The sequence below is a fragment of the Aotus nancymaae genome, unplaced genomic scaffold, assembly GCF_030222135.1.
Source record: "Aotus nancymaae isolate 86718 unplaced genomic scaffold, 86718_ANA_hifiasm-v0.15.2.pri h1tg000029l, whole genome shotgun sequence".
NCBI classification, from domain to species: domain Eukaryota; kingdom Metazoa; phylum Chordata; class Mammalia; order Primates; family Aotidae; genus Aotus; species Aotus nancymaae.
Genome location: NW_026988442.1, coordinates 55,522,546 through 55,540,921, shown reverse-complemented (window position 1 = coordinate 55,540,921; position 18,376 = coordinate 55,522,546). Strand labels below are relative to the sequence as shown.

General features: G+C 35.4%; 1 pseudogene; it reads right to left on the bottom strand.

The window, feature by feature from the left end:
* Positions 1-5,115: 5,115 nt before the first annotated feature.
* On the bottom strand, positions 5,116-5,854 carry LOC105718975 (large ribosomal subunit protein uL10-like; annotated as a pseudogene).
* Positions 5,855-18,376: the final 12,522 nt, after the last annotated feature.

The window sequence follows — 18,376 nt, the reverse complement described above, 5'->3', positions numbered from 1 at the left end:
TATGTGTACAAATGATTAAAAAGAAAATAAGATCTTATAGAATCTCAGGAAAAAAATGAAGACCAAAAAAACCCAAACAAATTCTGTCACTGAAAAACACAATGTCTGCAATAAAAATTCTTCAGATACTTTGATAGCAGAATAGAGATACATGGAAGAAGAAAGAGTCATTGAACTTAAGGCAATCAATAGAAAAATTTTAATCCAGAGAACAGAGATACAAATTTTGAATAAAAATTGACATTCTACAAGTCAATTTCAGTGAAATTACCTTGGAAAACAGGACAAAACTTGCAACATGCTTTGCAATGCATAAAGAAATAAGCTGGATAAGATATAAGTAAAATTATGGATAGATAAATAGGCTATAATAAGCATAGTAACATGTTAATTGTGTAATGTAGTTGATAGGCACATTAGTATTCATTGTAAAATTCTTTTAATTTCACTTATATTTAAAATGTTCAATAATAAAATATTGAAAAAGTAAAGTGATGAGAAAATAATGGCATTTCAAATGACAAAAATTTAGACAATGTGTCATAAAAGATCTATACTGAAAGAAATACTAAAAATACTCTTTAGGCTGAAGAGAAATCATGCTAGATGGAAACTCAATCCTATAGGAAAGAGATAATATGTCAAGAAATGGCAAATAGATGGATAAATATAAATGATCATTTTCTTCTCGTTATATCTTCAGAAAACTGATTGTTTTAAAGCACAATAATGGCATTTGAAGATGGAGTTTATGTTGTTTGTAGAATAAAAGATATGAAAGCAATTGCATAAAAATGGGATAACAGGATACAGTTAAGAGAATGCAATTATTAAATATAAGAGAATGCAATTATTCTCTTGTAAATTAATACATTTTGTGGATTGAGAGTTGAGTTGTATTAAATATGAAGTGAGAAGTATGAAATATGAAGTATCTGGTGAGAAGTGATCATTATGAAGGGTCAGTTCTGAACTGTTAAATGGTATATTAATTCTAAATATATTTTTTGTAAGAACATATGTTACTAACCCAGGAGCAGACCACAAAATCAAAAAGACATATAGCTAAGAAACCATTATTGAAAATAAAACGGAATACTAAAAAATTTCAGTTAACCCCAAAAAGGCAGTAAAGAGACAACAGAGGAACAAAAAAACAAGAGTGAAATAGAAAACATAAGAAAGTAGAATTCATTCTAAATGTTATATGAAATACATAAAAACTAAACACTCCAATTAAGACAGAGTTTGTTAGAGTGCAAAAAAGCAAAACTGAATTCTATCTAATCCATAAGAGGTGTACTACAAATACAAAAATGTAAATAGTTAGAAAGTATAAGAATGGCAAATAATATAGCATGTAACAATAAATCTAAGAAAACTACCATAGTTATATTAATATGAGAAAAATTAGACTTCAAGAGGAAAGTACTATGAGAGATGAGAATAGGTAGTTTTTAAATGATGAAATAGGTAATTCATCAAAATAACACAATTCTATTTATTCATGCACTAAAAAATAAGGCACTTACATTTATGAAGTAAGAACTGATGGAAGTAACAGAAACAATACAAAATCCAAAAGGCATGGTTATAAATTTGTAACACCCTTCATTCCCTAATTTATGGAACAAGTGGATCAAAAAAATATGAAGAAATATAAAAGGCCTAAACAAGAAATTGAATTAATTGACATTTAACAGAACACTAACACGACATAAAATAATTATAGTATACACATTATTTTCAAGTGTACATCAAATGGTGAACAGAATCAGTTATATTTTGTGTCATTAAATATGTATCAGTAAATTTGTGGAAGACTGAGGTTTTCAGAGTTATGTACTGTGACTACAATGGAATAAAATTAGAAATCAGTAACAGAAAATATCTAGAAAATCCAAAAGTATTTGGAAATTAAATGCTGTACTTCAAAGTAACATAGTACTAAATAGGAACTCAAGATCGAAACTGTAAATATTTTGAAACAAATTACAATAAACACAATATATAAAAATGTGTGGTATATAGGCAAAGCAGTGCTTAGAGGCAAACCTATAGCTCTAAATGATTATATTAGAACAAAATAAGTTCTGCAACGAAGGCTGTAGGCTGCCAACTTAAGAATAGACAATGTAAGTAACAATGGAGAGTTAAGGATTTTTATAAAAGCAATTTAAAAATGGTAAAATTATCAAAAAATCAACTTTTTCAGAACTTTAGAAATTGAACAAAGGTTTGCAGTAATCAGGGGTTATATATCCAAGGAGGAAAAAGTCTTGAATCTTGCCACAATAAAAATTATAGATGTTACTGAATTACTTCAGCAAAGTCATTAAACAAACAACAAAATAAACAGTAGCAATAATATACACAAAGGAGAGGGAGAATCTCATTTTCAGAGTTGCCACATTGTATTATTTAAAATGTCCAGTTTTGACACAAAATTACAAAACATGCAAAGAGGTAATAAAATATGGCTTACACAGGAAAAAAGCAATCAATAGAAACTGTCCTTGAGAAAGCCCAGACACCGGATTTATTGGGCAAAATTTTGTCAGTTATTTTAAATATACTCAAAGAACTAAAGAAAATTATATCTAAAATAATAAAAGAAAATATGAGAATGATTCTCTTCAAACAGAGAATATAAGTAAAGAAAGAAGTTATCAGAAAAAGAAATAAAAATGAATTTTGGATTTGAAAAGTAGAATAACAGAAATACAAAATTCACTAGAGGGGCTTAATTCATAGCAGACTTGAGGAAGCAGAACTAAAAGTCAGTGAATGTAACAGAGGCCAATTGAGATTATTTAGTTTGAAAATCAGAAAGAATAAAAGAATAGAGAGAAATTAAACAGAGCCTCAAAGACCTGGAAAATACCACAAGTATGCCAACTACCTATAATGGGAGTTCAAGAAAGTGAGGAGAAAGAGACAGGGGCAGAATGAATATTTGAAAAATATTAGCCAAAAACTTTACAGTTTTTGAAAGGGAATTTTCAAATTTTCATTGTAAAACCTATAAAAAAATGTAGATTATGATGAAAGCATAATCTACATTTCCAAGAAGCTCAATGAACCCCAAGTAGAAAGCAGTCAAAGAGCTCCACATTGAGAGACATCACATGCAAACTGTCTAAACTGGACAACAAAGAGAGAATCTTTAAAGCAGCAAGACAGAAGAAACTCATCTCCTACAAGAAATACTTGGTAGGATTATCAGCTGATTTCTCATGAGAAACAGTTGAAACCAAACCAGTGGACTAACATATTCAAAGTACTGAGAGAAAAAGACTGTTTATCAAAATTCTATATTTAGCAAAATTCTCCTTCAGAATGAAGGAGAAATGAAGACATTGCCAGATTAACAAAAACAAAGAACTCATCACTAACATATTTGCTATACTTGCTCTAAAAAATTACTAAAGGGAGCCCTTTAGTCAAAAAAAAAAAAAAAAACCCCATTAGATAGTACAGATAGCAACTAGAATCACAATGAGGGTGTAATAAACTGCAGAGGCAAATATAAAAGATAGTATTAATGTATTAATGTATTTTTGTGCATATTTTTTCTATCCAATTTTATTTAAAAATGGGATAAAGGAATACTTAAATTTGCATTGATTGGTGCAAACATATAAAGACAATTTGTATAACAATAACAGCAAAAAGTAGGAAAGAGGTTATAAAGCTATATATTGTATGTTCATAACGTTTTGTATACTATTTATATTACGTTAGTATCAAATGAAACTATGTTATTATAAATGAAGGTGAGTATTGTAATACCCAGGGCCACCACTAAGAAAATGCAATTTTAAATTTTAGTAAAATAAACAACAAGGGAAGGGTAAAATAGAAAATATCTCCTTAACACAAAAGAAGGCTGTAATGGAAGAATAAAGGAACAAAAAGATTTGAGACATGTTGAAAGCAAATAGAAAAATGGCAGACATATATTTCAAAGTGTCAGTAATTGTGTTAAAGGTAAAATAGATTACGCATTCCAAACAAAACACAGACATTGCAGGATGGGTTAAAAACCCAGCATTTTCTCTCAATGTGCTATCTATCTACAGAAGACAAACTTTAGATCTGAAGATACAAACAGGTTGAAATAAAAAGCTGGAAAAAATATACTATACAAACACTAACCAAAAGAGAGCTGGAATGGTAATGGTCACAACAGACTTCAAGCAAAAATTATTACTAGAGACAAAGAACATTTAAAGTTATATAAGAATCAATCTATCCAAAACATAATAATTATAAACATATATGCACCTAATAACAGCCCCAAAATACATGAAGCAAAAATTTACAGACTTGAGAAGAAAAATAGATAATTCGACAATAATAATAGTTGGATACTTCAATACTACACATTCATTGATAGAAAAAACATCTAGGCAAAGGATCAACAAGGAAATAAGTTTTAAACAACTATAGTCTTAACAGACATCTATAGAACACTCCACTAAACAATAGGAAAATACACATTTTTCTCAAGTGCACATGGAGTATTTTCCAGGATAAATTACATGTTAGGGTGTAAAACAAGCCTCGATAAATGGATAGGAATTTAGATAAAACAAAGTGTGTTCTCCAACCACAATGAAATAAAATGATAAATCAACAACAAAAGAAAATCCAGGAAATCTACAAATAACTTGAAAATTAAATAGCACATTTCTAAGCAGCAAATGGGTCGAAGTAGTTACAAGAGAAATTAGAAAATATTTTGATATTCATGAAAACGAAAAAAGCAGCTTATCAAAACTTATGGAATGTAGCCAAAACAATGCTTAAGGGAAATTTGTAACATATATTAAATGCCTACATTAAAAATTAAGATTTTGAAATTAATAAACCAAACTTTCATTGGAATCATAAGACATTGGAAAAAGAAAAGCAAATTAAATTTAAAGCAAATTGAAAGAAGAGAATAATAAAGATTAGGCAAAACCAGGGACATCTTTAATTATATTTGAAATACCTGACACTTCTTTTGCCTCAAAGTAAAGATTAGTCCTGGAATCCATTTAGAGAATGTAGGCTCTTTGCCCATGTCTCTAGTGCTACCACTCCCACAAAAAATGTTAGTGCCCTTATTCACCAAGTAGTTTGTGGATTGTCTACTTTAGATGATATGCTATGCCAAGTTTTGATTTTAATCCTCAGATAATTCACATCTAATTGGGTAATCAATCTGCAAACACTGGCAATACCGCAGACCCCCTCCAGGAAATGAGGATGCAGAGTTTCCTCTGTGATGTCAAGGACTTTAAGGGTTGTAGATGCTGCTGCTGTCAAACAACTGCTTGATGATCAGTCCAAAGGAGAAGAGGTAGGCAGTGTTCAGCATGTTCAGCAGTGTGGCTTCACTGGCTTCCACATTGTCCTCAGTCCTAATCAGCTGTACATCACTGAGGATTTCAATAGTGCCCCTGGAGATTAAGTGGTGATGACTAAAGCCTGGAAGAAAAATGTCTTCTTGGGCCCCAGACCCAATGGCACAAGCACTGACATCAGCTGGCACCTGTTGACCAGCAGTATATCCCTAATCTCAGTGAAGTCCTCTTTGGTGAACACAAAGCCCACATTCCCTCAGATATGAGGCAACAGTTTCTCCAGAGCTCAGTTGTTTTCTGGATAGCCTCAGATGGCCTTGTGCATTACAGTGTTCCTGTCCATCAGCTCCACAGCCTTCCCTCAGAAGTACATGTGGATCTGTATCTGCTTGGAACCTACATTGTCACTCCCACAATGAGGCATTTTGGAAATCATCTAAAAGTTGGATGCTTTTAAGGAAGTGGTTGGACTTCCAGTTTGTCCCGTCTTGCCTGGACATCACGAAGGTGTATCAGGGATTGTCATGCAGGGTTTAAAGACAATATCACTTTCATTAGGACACCTGGCAACAGTCTTGTTGGTCACATTTTGGCAAATCTAATACATAAATTTACTTCTTATTTTTTACTGTGTAATACGCACTGTTGTGAATTAATCTGTCATTATTGACCTAATTACCAAGTGTTTCAGCTTCCTTGGCTCCATTTCTACATTTTAGCCACACTGTATAAAATCATCCCTGAGGGGCCGGGCGTGGTGGATCACGCCTGTAATCCAAGCACTTTGGAGACAAGGCGGGCGGATCACCTGAGGTCAGGAGTTCAAGACCAGCCTGACCAACATGGTGAAACCCCATCTTAAAAAAAAAAAAGAAAAAGAAAAAAAAATCATCCCTGAGGAGCTCTTTTATTTTTAGATATAAAGATAATATGAATATAAGATAGCAAGTTATGTTTAAGATATTTTGGGGGAAAATATGTACACAAAAACATTACCATACATCTCTTTCTTCTTTATTTCTTGAAAATATGTGGTACGTATAAAGATAGGGAAAGCTATGAGTGAAAAGACAAACATCACAATAGGTGATCTAGAGAAATGATTATCTTTATACTCTTCTGTATTTTTGTGTTCTAGACATCCGCTAATGTCCAGAATCTCTAATGTCTTTACAAATAAATAAATATGATTTTCTCCAATTTTTTGTAGATATATAATTGAGATAACATAAAGTAGGAGAACAGTGTTGAAGCTAGACAGTAAGCCTTTGGAATAATTCAGAAGAGACCACACATACTGAAATGAATTTATTTGAGCCTGTTCTAACCTTTGGATCATATCCCTCCCAGAGGAGATAAAGAAATCCATCCACCAGTGCATGCCGAAAACACGGCATCTACTCTCCAATAAACTGTTGTGTTAGGCATTATTTCCTGTGTGCAGTATAAGCAGCTACAGCATTTAATTCAGATATAGTGAGCAGTGGTCAGACATTTCATGACTTTCAAAAGTTTTTTCTTGTAGAATAATTTAAACGTTGAAATAACTTTAAATATTTTGCTTTTACTTGTTATACATTCAGTGTTTAATCCAGAACTGTTGTCTAATATCTTTTCATGCCTTTATATTTCATATAAAACCTCCCAATAAACTTCTGGGTGATTTAAAATACTATTTAAATAAAAAGCTTTTCAGAAGGCCTTATTAGAAGCTGAATTGGGTATTTGAAGGAAGGTTTCCCCTCCTGAAGCCAAAGACATCTATTTAACTGCCGTGGTACATAGGCCAAGCATATGGACTGATTTACTGTCACAGATAATCCAGTGCTTGCCTAGAAGCCATTTCAGTTTAAGGGCGTGTGGCTGGGCAGGCAGCACTGCTTGCAATAATGTAATAAAACAGAAAAAAAAAAATCCGTACCTGGTTGTGAAAGAAAAGAGTCTATTTTGCAAGAGGCAGGTGAAATGGGTCTGTGTGATTTAGTGGTGGGTCAGAGCATAGCTGTATAAAAGAATCCACCACGACTTGTATTTCTGAAAATGACCACATGCAAAATCCTGTGCACTGTTTAGTAGTAGGGAGTCAGGAGGAGGTTACTAATTATATTTGTCTTTTGTGGCCATTGGTTTATGATGGTGCTATTATATGGTTGCTCTGGTCAAAGTTCTTTTGGTGCAACAATCAGAATATCATGTAAGCTTGCCCACTCTCCTAAAATCAGAGGCTGGGGAAAAGAGGTAGAGGTAGGCTTCAGATAAGGTAGAATTAGGATAGAGAGGCTACTTCCTATCACTAGGGATGCCAGCACTGCTCTTTGCTGCTCCTTCCAGCAAACCAGTTCCATTCTTCTCCTTCAACACACTGGCTTCCTCTGCTTGCCCAGAATCTCAAATCACTGCATTTTCTACTTTGTTCTTTTCTTTATCATAGCCTTTATGTGACAAGTTTCACTCCTAAGGAATTGAGTTTTTCAATGTCCCTTTTTCAAATTCCCCAAGAACAGAATCCATTTAAACCAATTTATCTAAGTTTGTTTTTTTGTTTTTGTTATTGTTTTTTAGTTTTAGTTTTTGTTTTTTAGATGGAATCTTGCTCTGTCACCCAAGCTGGAGTACAGTGGCACTATCTCAGCTCACTGCAACTTCCACCACCTGGGATCAAAGAATTCTCCTGCCTCAGCCTCCTAAGTGGAATTACAGGCTCACACCACCACTCCCAGCTAATTTTTGTAGTTTTAGTAGAGACAGGGTTTTGTTATGTTGGCCAGGCTGGTCTTGAACTCCTGACCTCAGGTGATCCACCAGCCTCGGCCTCCCAAGGTGCTGGGATAACAGGCATGAGACACCATGCCCAGCCGAATTCATCTAAGTGTTGATCAAAGTTTTGCACAAATCAGATAAAAGAAAGAAAGAAAGGGCATCCAGTAAACTGGGCACAGTGGCTCAATGCCTGTAATCCCAGCACTTTGGGAAGCCGACGTGGGCGGATCACTTGAGATCAGTAGTTCAAGACCAACCTGACCAATATGGTGAAACCCCGTCTCTAGTAAAAATATAAAAATTAGCGGACGTGGTGGTGCATGCCTGTAATCCCAGCTAGGCTAAGGCAGGAGGATCGCTTGAACTCTGGAGGCAGAGGCTGCAGTGAGCCGAGATCGCGCCATTGCACTCCAGCCTTGGTAACAAGTGTGAAACTGTGTCTTAAAAGAAAAAAAGAAAAATAAATAAAGAAAGAAAAAATAGAAATAAACGGCATCCAAATCGGTAAAGAGGAAGTCAAACTGTCACTGTTTCCTGATGATATGATCGTCTACCTTGAAAATCCTAAAGACTCCTCCAGAAAACTCCTAGAGCAGATAAAATAATTCATCAAAGTTTCATGATGTATGATTAATGTACACAAATCAGTAGCTCTTCTATAGACCAACAGCAACCAAGCAGAGAATCAAATCGATAACTCAATCTCTGTTACAATAGCTGCAAAAAATAAAATAAAATAAAATACTTAGGAATGTACCTAACTTATCTGTCTAAAGGCCTCTACAAGGAAAACTGCAAAACACTGCTGAAAGAAATCATAGGTGACAGAAGCAAATGGAAACACATCCCATGCTCATGGATGGGTAAAATCAATATTGTGAAAATGGCCATACTGCCAAAAGCAATCTACAAATTCAACACAATCCCCATTAAAATACCACCATCATTCTTTACAGAATTAGAAAAAAAAATTCTAAAATTCATATGGAACCAAAAAAGTGCCTGCATAGCCAAAGCAACACTAAGCAAAAAGAACAAATTTGGAAGCCTCACACTAATTGATTTCAAAGTATACTGTAAGGACATAGTCACCAAAACAGCATGGTACCAGTATAAAAATAGGCACACAAACCAGTGGAACAGAATAGAGAACTAGAAATAATCTCAAATATGTACAACCAACAGATCTTGGACAAAGCAAACAAAAACATAAAGTGGAAAAGGACACTCCTTTTCAACAAATGGTGCTGGGATGATTGGCTAGTCACATGTAGGAGAATGAAACTGGATCCTTATCTCTCACCTTACACAAAAATCAACTCAAGGTGGATTAAAGACTTAAACCTAAGACCTGAAACTCCAAAAACTTTAGAAGATAACATCAGGGAAACCCTTCTAGATATTGACTTAGGCAAGGATTTCATGACCAAGAACCCAAAAGCAAACAGAATAAAAACAATTATAAATAGCTGGGACCTAATTAAAATAAAAAGCTTTTGCACAGATAAAGGAACAGTCAGCAGAGTAGACAGACAACCCACAGAGTGGGGGAAAATCTTAAAAATCTATGTATCTGACAAAGGACTAATATATAGAATCTACAACGGATTCAAACAAATCAGTAAGAAAAAAAAAATGATCCCATCAAAAAGTGGCTTAAGGACATGAATAGAAAATTCTCAAAAGAAGATATACAAAAGTCCCAAAAACATATGAAAAAATGCTCAACATCACAAATGATTAGGGAATTGTAAAGGAAAAACACAATGTGGTACCACCTTATTCCTGCAAGAATGGCCATAATAAAAAAAAAAAAAAAAAAAAAAAAAAAAAAAAAACAGACGTTGGAATGGATGCCGTGATCAGGGAACACTTCTACACTGCTGGTGGGAATGTAAACTAGTACAGCCACTGCAGAAAACAGTGTGGAGCTTCCTTAAAGAACTAAAAGTAGAACTACCATTTAACCCAGCAATCCCACTACTGGGTATCTACTCAGAGGAAAAGAAGTCATTACTCAAAAAAGATACTTGCACAGGTATGTTGATAGCAGCACAATTCACAATTGCAAAATCGTGGAACCAACCCAGATGCCTGTCAATCAACGAGTGCATAAAGAGACTGGTATACATATATACAATGGGAATACTAATCAACCATAAAAAGGAATAAATTAACAGCATTTGCAGTCACCTGGATGAGATTGGAGACTGTTATTCTAAGTGAAGTAACTCAGGAATGGAAGACCAAGCATTGTATGTTCTCATTGATATGTGGGAGCTAAGCTATGAGGATAAAAAGGTGTAAGAACAATACAACGGACTTTGGGGTCTTGGGGAAAAAAGTGGGAGTGGGATGAGGGGTAAAGGACTACAAATATGGTGCAGTATATGCTGCTCAGGTGATGGGCACACCAGGATCTCACAAATCACCACTAAAAAGAAATGCCAGATATAGGTGATGGGGGGATGGAGGCAGAAAACCACCTTGCCATGTACGTACCTATGCAACAATCCTGCATGATCTGCACATGTACCCCAGAACCTAAAGTACAATTAAAAAAAAAAAAAAGAAACAAAGAAACACACACACACAAAATGAAACAAACAAAAAACAACTTACTCATGTAACCAAATACCACCTGCACCCTAATAACTTATGGAAAAAAAAGTTTTTGCACCAGATAATATCATAGGTCCCTTGTCAGCCTATAAATTGGTGCCTCAAACGTGATGTGTCACGTCCCTTGTCATGTGATCTACCATGCACTCAGCATGGACTATGGCAGGAAAGGCAACAAGTAGTAGGCATGTCTAATTTAACAGTAGCTTCTCAATTTATTAAAGGTGGCTATGCTTCTCTTATTAGAAAGTGTTGAGTGCCTGCTATATGCTACTATGCTGAGTACTCCATGCTAACTTCTGGAAATAAAACTGTCCACAAGATGGAAAATCTCTGTTCTTCCCTGATCTGTCCTGGCCACATCATCCTTAGGTCCCTTCAGCAAGTTTATTCGGTGTGTATTTTATTTAGGCTGTATACTCCCGCTTCTGAGTCTTCATGATATTCCATATCCTAAAGACCCTTGCTTATAGTAATGCATAAAGCCCTACCATTTTTATTATTCCAAAACCTGTGTAAAGCCTATTCTTTCACAAAGTGTTTTCACTCCATCCTGTATCAAAACCACTGGAAATTTCTTAACAGCCCCTTCACTTTACTTTTTGAGTATTTATCACCTTAAAATGTTCTTCCTTTAGTCTTAATCCTCTTCCCCTATCTCAGCTTACAGAATGTCCCTGAGCTGATTAGAAGACTGTTTTGTTGAAAGAGTTGAAGACACAGTATTCTATATAAATGTACATTAGGCTTAAATTATTCCCTCTAAGTTCGACTTGAAGAAGGATTTAACTTTATTATACACAAATTTGCTTTTCCAGTACAGAGACTGTGCAAAGGCATTCATGTAGCACAAGAAATTGGCTAAATAAACTTGTTTCTCTAGTGATTCATTGAGCTGGTAAAAATCCAGGTACACTATTGTTTCTTTCTATAGGTACTTTAGCAAACCAAGTGAATAGCCCACTGGAGAAAAGTTGTCACTTTCACTGATTCATCAACACTTTTCCCAGCAATCACAGTACCTACACCATCTGTGTTTAGCACTTTACAAAAAAAAAAAAAAAAAAAGTCTTTTTGCAACTGCCATACAAATCAGGGGCATTAACAAGGTCACACAGAAGGGAATTTCAGGACTCCAGGAAGATGTTCTACTGCATGGCAGTAAGCAATAACAGCATTCTACACAAGTTCTCCAGCATCCCAGGCTGCTCTGCCCCAGCCTAGAGCTGCTTTGGGTCCACTGGGAAATGTGTATTATGCCTGGGTTAATTTGCTGATTAATCTCTAGTCAGTGGTTTGTGCTTTCCCCAGATGGCCAATTAAAATTTACAACTGGCAGAACAGTGTCCTGTTGGCAGGCTGCTGAGGGGCCTAAACCTAGAGGCAGTGACAGAAGGCGTGGGCCGAGTTTTGCCTTGTTTTCCCCTCCCCTTTTCTTTATTTCTCTCTCTTGCTCTTTTTTAAGCTGCTGGATTTATTCAGAGGGAAGTGTAAGCCGGGCTTATGCGGTAAGTGTGAGATGTGGGGTGTAGTTTACAACTCTGCTGCTATTTACTCTTCAACACTCTCAGGGCCGCTCCAGTATTCCAGGCATCAACGGTTTTACCCACAGCAAATATAGCTGACAAAATCAGCCAGGGGGCACAACTGATTTAACAGCTTCTGAAATGTAATAGCCTTTTTTTTTCCCCCTGATTTGCAGTCCCCATGGATTGATGGTCTAATATCATTCACTTCCTCACAAATATATAAAACATTTACAGTTGTTTGTGTAAATCAAAGGCAAAGTGCTGTGTGTGAAGCTGATAATAAGTAATGCTGTGATATATATAAAAGATAACGTACTTTTACAACAGTAGCCCCCCAAATTAACTGTTACTTTTTACTTAGTATCCTATACAAATTGCATTGTATACACATTTGAATAAAACATACAGCAAGGAATTTAATTGAAGAAGTGCAATTCGGTATTACTCTTTTATAGTGCAACATTTACCATGTACTTCAAACACACACGAGCCATCTGGATTGAAAATTCTGAAGGCAATTGTTTATTTTTTTAATTGTACTTTAAGTTCTGGGGTACATGTGCAGATCATGCAGGATTGTTGCATAGGTACACACATGGCAATGTCGTCTGCTGCCTCCACCCCCCACTGTCACCTACATCTGGGATTTCTCCCCATGTTATCCCTCCCTGACCTCCCCAGCCCCCTACTGTTCGTCCCTTGCCCCCAACAGCAGACCCCAGTGTGTGATGCTCCCCTCCCTGTGTCCATGTGTTCTCATTGTTCATCACCCGCCTATGAGTGAGAACATGCAGTGTTTGATTTTCTGTTCTTGTGTCAGTTTGCTGAGAATGATGGTTTCCAGATTCATCCATGTCTCTACAAAGGACACAAACTCATCATTTTTTATGACTGCATAGTATTCCATGGTGTATATGTACCACATTTTCCTTGTTCAGTCTATTGTCAATGGGCATTTGGGTTGGTTCCAGGTCTGTGCTATTGTAAACAGTGCTGCTATGAACATACATGTGCATGTGTCTTTATAACAGAATGATTTATAATCCTTTGGGTATATACTCCATAGTGGGATTGCTGGGTCAAATGGAATGTCTATTTCTAGGTCCTTGAGGAAGCGCTACACTGTCTTCCACAATGGTTGAACTAATTTACACTCCCACCAACAGTGTAAAAGTGTTCCTATTTCTCGGCATCCTCTCCAGCATCTGTTGTCTCCAGATTTTTTAATGATCGCCATACTAACTGGAGTGAGGTGCTATCTCAATGTGGATTTGATTTGCATCTCTCTAATAATCAGTGCTGATGAGCATTTTTTCATATGTTTCTTGGCCTCATGTACGTCTTCTTTTGAAAAGTGTCTCTTCATATCCTTTGCCCACTTTTGGATGGTTTGTTTGTTTTTTTCTTGTATATCTGTTTTAGTTCTTTGTAGATTCTGGGTATTAGCCCTTTGTCAGATGAGTAGATTGCAAAACTTTTTTCCCATTCTCTTGTTTGCTGGTTCACTCTAATGATTGTTTCTTTTGCTGTGCAGAAGCTCTGGAGTTTAATTAGATCCCATTTGTCTATTTTGGCTTTTGTTGCCAATGCGTTTGGTGTTTTAGTCATGAAGTCCTTGCCTATGCCTATGTCCTGAATGGTTTTGCCTAGGTTTTCTTCTAGGGTTTTTATGGTGTTAGGTCTTATGTTTAAGTCTTTAATCCATCTGGAGTTAATTTTAGTGTAAGGTGTCAGGAAGGGGTCCAGTTTCTGCTTTCTGCACACTGCTAGCCAGTTTTCCCAACACCATTTATTAAACAGGGAATCCTTTCCCTGTTGCTTGTTTTTGTGAGGTTTGTGAAAGATCAGGTGGTTGTAGATGTGTGGCATTGCCTCCAGGGGTTCTGTTCTGTTCCATTTTTCTATATCTCTGTTTTGGCACCAGTACCATGCTGTTTTGATTACTGTAGCCTTGTAGTATAGTGTGAAATCAGGTAGTGTGATGCCTCCGGCCTTGTTCTTTTTGTTTAGGATTGTCTTGGCTATGTGGGCTTTCTTTTGTTCCATATGAAGTTTAAGGTGAATTTTTCCAGTTCTGTGAAGAAGGTCATTGGTAGCTTGATGAGGATAGTGTCGAATCTATAAATTACTTTGGGCAATATGGCCATTTTCACAATATTGATTCTTCCTAACCATGAACATGGAATGTTTCTCCATCTGTTTGTGTCCTCTCTTATTTCCCTGAGCAGTGGTTTGTAGTTCTCCTTGAAGAGGTCCTTTACATTCTTTGTTAGTTGTATTCCTAGGTATTTATTCTCTTTGTAGCAATTGTGAATGGGAGTTTGCTCATAATTTGGCTCTCTGTTAGCCTGTTATTGGTGTATAGAAATGCTTGTGATTTCTGCACATTGATTTTGTATCCTGATACTTTGCTGAAGTTGCTTATCAGTTTAAGGAGATTTTGGGCTGAGATGATGGGGTCTTCTAAATATACAATCATGTCGTCTGCAAATAGAGACAATTTGACTTCCTCTTTTCCTATTTGAATACCCTCTATTTTTTTTTTCTTTCTTGCCTGATTGCTCTGGCTAGAACTTTCAATACTATATTGAATATGAGTGGTGAGAGAGGGCATCCTTGTCTAGTGCCAGATTTCAAAGGGAATGCTTCCAGTTTTTGCCCATTCAGTATGATATTGGCTGTAGGATAGTCATAAATAGCTTTTACTGTTTTGAGATATGTTCCTTCAATACCTAGTTTATTGAGAGTTTTTAGCATAAAGGGCTGTTGAATTTTGTCAAAGGCCTTCTCTGCAGCTATTGAGATAATCATGTGGTTTTTGTCTTTGGTTCTGTTTATGTGGTGGATTATGCTTATAGACTTGCATATGTGGAACCATTAATCTTTACATAAGCCAAATATGGTAATGATTTATGCTATTATGATAGTTTTTTCTTTCATTAACTGTTGATAATAGTTACCAAAAAATAAAATAAATACATTTCTTGATATGGAAAAAACATTTTTAAGATGCATATTAACGTTATTGATGGTAAAAATAATTTAAAGGACTCAAGTATAAGTCTCACATTAAATAAACAGGAAGGGAGGTGGTATTGTGTTAAATTGCTTTTGTGTATAATGCATAAAATTTTGGATATTTTGAATTCCGATTTTATGAACAGCATATGATCAGAATTTACATGTTGAACATTGAGTCCCTAATGGACTCTATGTTCAAACCTCAAGTTCACACATGGCACTCTGTAAGTCATTTTCACTATACCATCTACCACAACAAATATGTAATTGTTAAATTAATTTTTATAAAATAAAATGTATAAGTAGAGACATGTTAATTTCCTTATGGACATTGACTATATCTTGTTAAGCTTTGGTCTCAGCACCAAGAATACTACCTTGTGTGTGTGTTTGTGTGTGTGTGTGTGTGTGTGTGTGTATATATAGTATATATGTATTGTATATATATAATGTATATGTGTGTATATAATGTATATATACATTATATAATGAGCATAAACTCATTATATATAGCATATATATATAATAGGTATATATATATACACACACCTATATATATACTATAGATATACACTATATATATTATATATATACCTATTATATATATATGCTATATATAATGAGCTTTCAAGAAATGTTTGAATATTGCATTAACAAATATTCCTTCATCAAGTTAGAAAAACAAAATTTACTCCCTGCAAGATTTTCCATGTCAGCCCCCATCCAAATGAAATCTCTCAGAATATTTTTCAGAAGGGAGTCACTCATGTGTTCTGGCCTTCAATAGTTCTTGTCCATGTGATTATAGGATCCTTTGTGGCAAACATCATGTATCCCATCTTTTTTAATCCTCCACATTGCTAGTACCAGTGTATCTGCTCAATAAATGTATCTTGAATTGTATTCAAAGTGCTTCCTGAATTGCTGCTATACTTTATAGAAACAACTCAATATCACTGGTAAATCCTTCATACTAGGATGGAAACCTTGACTATGCAAGATTTCAGTTCAATGTTTAAGGGAAATGGTATAGGCCAAAAGAATTATAAATGGGATATCTGCAGACAAGACAGAATTGCAAGATTAATATTTCATAGTTTTAAACTTTTTTGTCTAATCACACAGACTACAAATTTCTTTGAGATTTTACCCATTAAACAAAACACTTTTATGTAATATGAGTGTTATTCTGATATTTGGTAGTACTTAACTCAGGTTTGTTCTCAGTGGATTTGGGAAGTTTTTATTTAATGAGTAGTTGATACTTTGACTCACTGGTGAGATGATAGGACCCAGATGAGAGGCTATATAGTGCTCCAAGTTGGAAATATTGATCCATTAATCATCATATCTTAATGGATGGATTGCAAGTCAACTCCACATGTATTTATTAAGCACATATTCTATTAAATGTACTGTGTTAGACATGATTGGGCATCAGATATAGTTCCAAATATCAGGAAGCTTGTGATCTATGAGCCAAAATAAGAGTAAAACAAGGCATAATCTGATTACTGCCATGAGTACAAAGACTCATGAAGGACACGTATTAGAAAATAATTGATTTTTCTCTGAAAGGATTGGGAAAGTCTATTTAGGGGAGGTGAGCCTTATGGAGTAAGCTGGGATTTATCAGGGAAGGGAGAAAGGAAGGGGAATTTCCAAGAAGAGGGAATTGCATGAGCAAAGGTATAAAGGTAGAAAGATCTTAATTTAGTTTAGGGAGTAAGAATTAATAAAAGGATGATAAGAACATGTGAGTATGTATACAAAATGAATCTGGAAAGGCAAACTGGTAAATTTGAGGTATAGAAATTTGAATTGAGTTTTTGATCAAGGCAGAGTTTTCAAATTTGTTAGGCACAGAAGGCATCCTAGTTATATTTTCATTTAACAATAAATTAGAGATGTGGAAATCTGGCAGTCGAAAGAGAAGTGGGCATTATTACAATAAATTAAAGAAGCGGCATGAGAGTGGCTGACCTAGCCATGATTGTAGGAATAGAGAAGATGATGAACAACAGAAGTATCTGTGATGCAGAACTGACAAGACAGGATGGTTTTCAGGACATTGAGGATAAGGAAGAAGGTAAAGTCAGAGATGGTCTCAAGTTTCTAGGCTGGGAGCCAAAATGGGAGGCAATCTCTTACAAGGAAAAATATGACAATGGAAAGATTACATTTATAGTGGAAGAGAGTCCACTGAATTTTTGATTTGTTGATTGTGAGGTATTGACAAGGTATTAGTTTTTTTTCTCTGTATAACATATTGCTAGAGATACAGGATTGCAATTGGGAGTGAGTTAAAGACTAGCGTTGTGGATTTGTTGGTTACCTGTGTAATGTGTTAACTGAAGTCATAGGGACAGATAATATTGTCAGCAGACAGTATACACTGGCTTCACCACATAGATTATTAAAGTATTAAATTACTTCTCTATTGAGTGATAAATATAGCTGTCACAAAGTCTCCAATGTAACCTCTCCCTGAGCCATCCTGGCACCTTTAGAGAGACGCTGCACCCACTGCAGCAAAAAGGCAACTAGAAAGTGAACACCTGCCCAGTGTAAGGCCGCCAGCACACTGGGACAATACTGGGGCTCTGCCTATTCTCATTGCTTGGTGCCATTAAAAAAATATATTTTTTTGGTCGTTATTACCCACAGAAGGACTAGATAGCAAGAACAGAAGCCAGCTTATGGCATTCAGAGACTCTTAGAAGAAAAGGAAAATCCCTTTAACATGTTCATGAGGTGATTTTTTTCATTGCTGTCAATTCTCAAAACTGTGTTTCAGGTGAGGTGGTGAGAATGGTGGGGGTAGGCTTCAGGGCATCTGATGTGAGTTAACTGAGCTAATCACGTGCAAGAATAAACCTCACTCCAACACTTAAAAAAAAAAAGAATAGAAGCAAGCTGAGGTGTGTAACAGATGAGATGACAGGTAGGAAGAAGTGCTCACAAGGTACATTAGCCTTTCTTATCTTTGTCCCTACCATATTCTTTAAGTTAGTTGCCCTGGTAGGACACATCGTGAGATAAATTAAAAAGACCTTATATGATACAGTTTTTAATGTGTGATGGTATAGT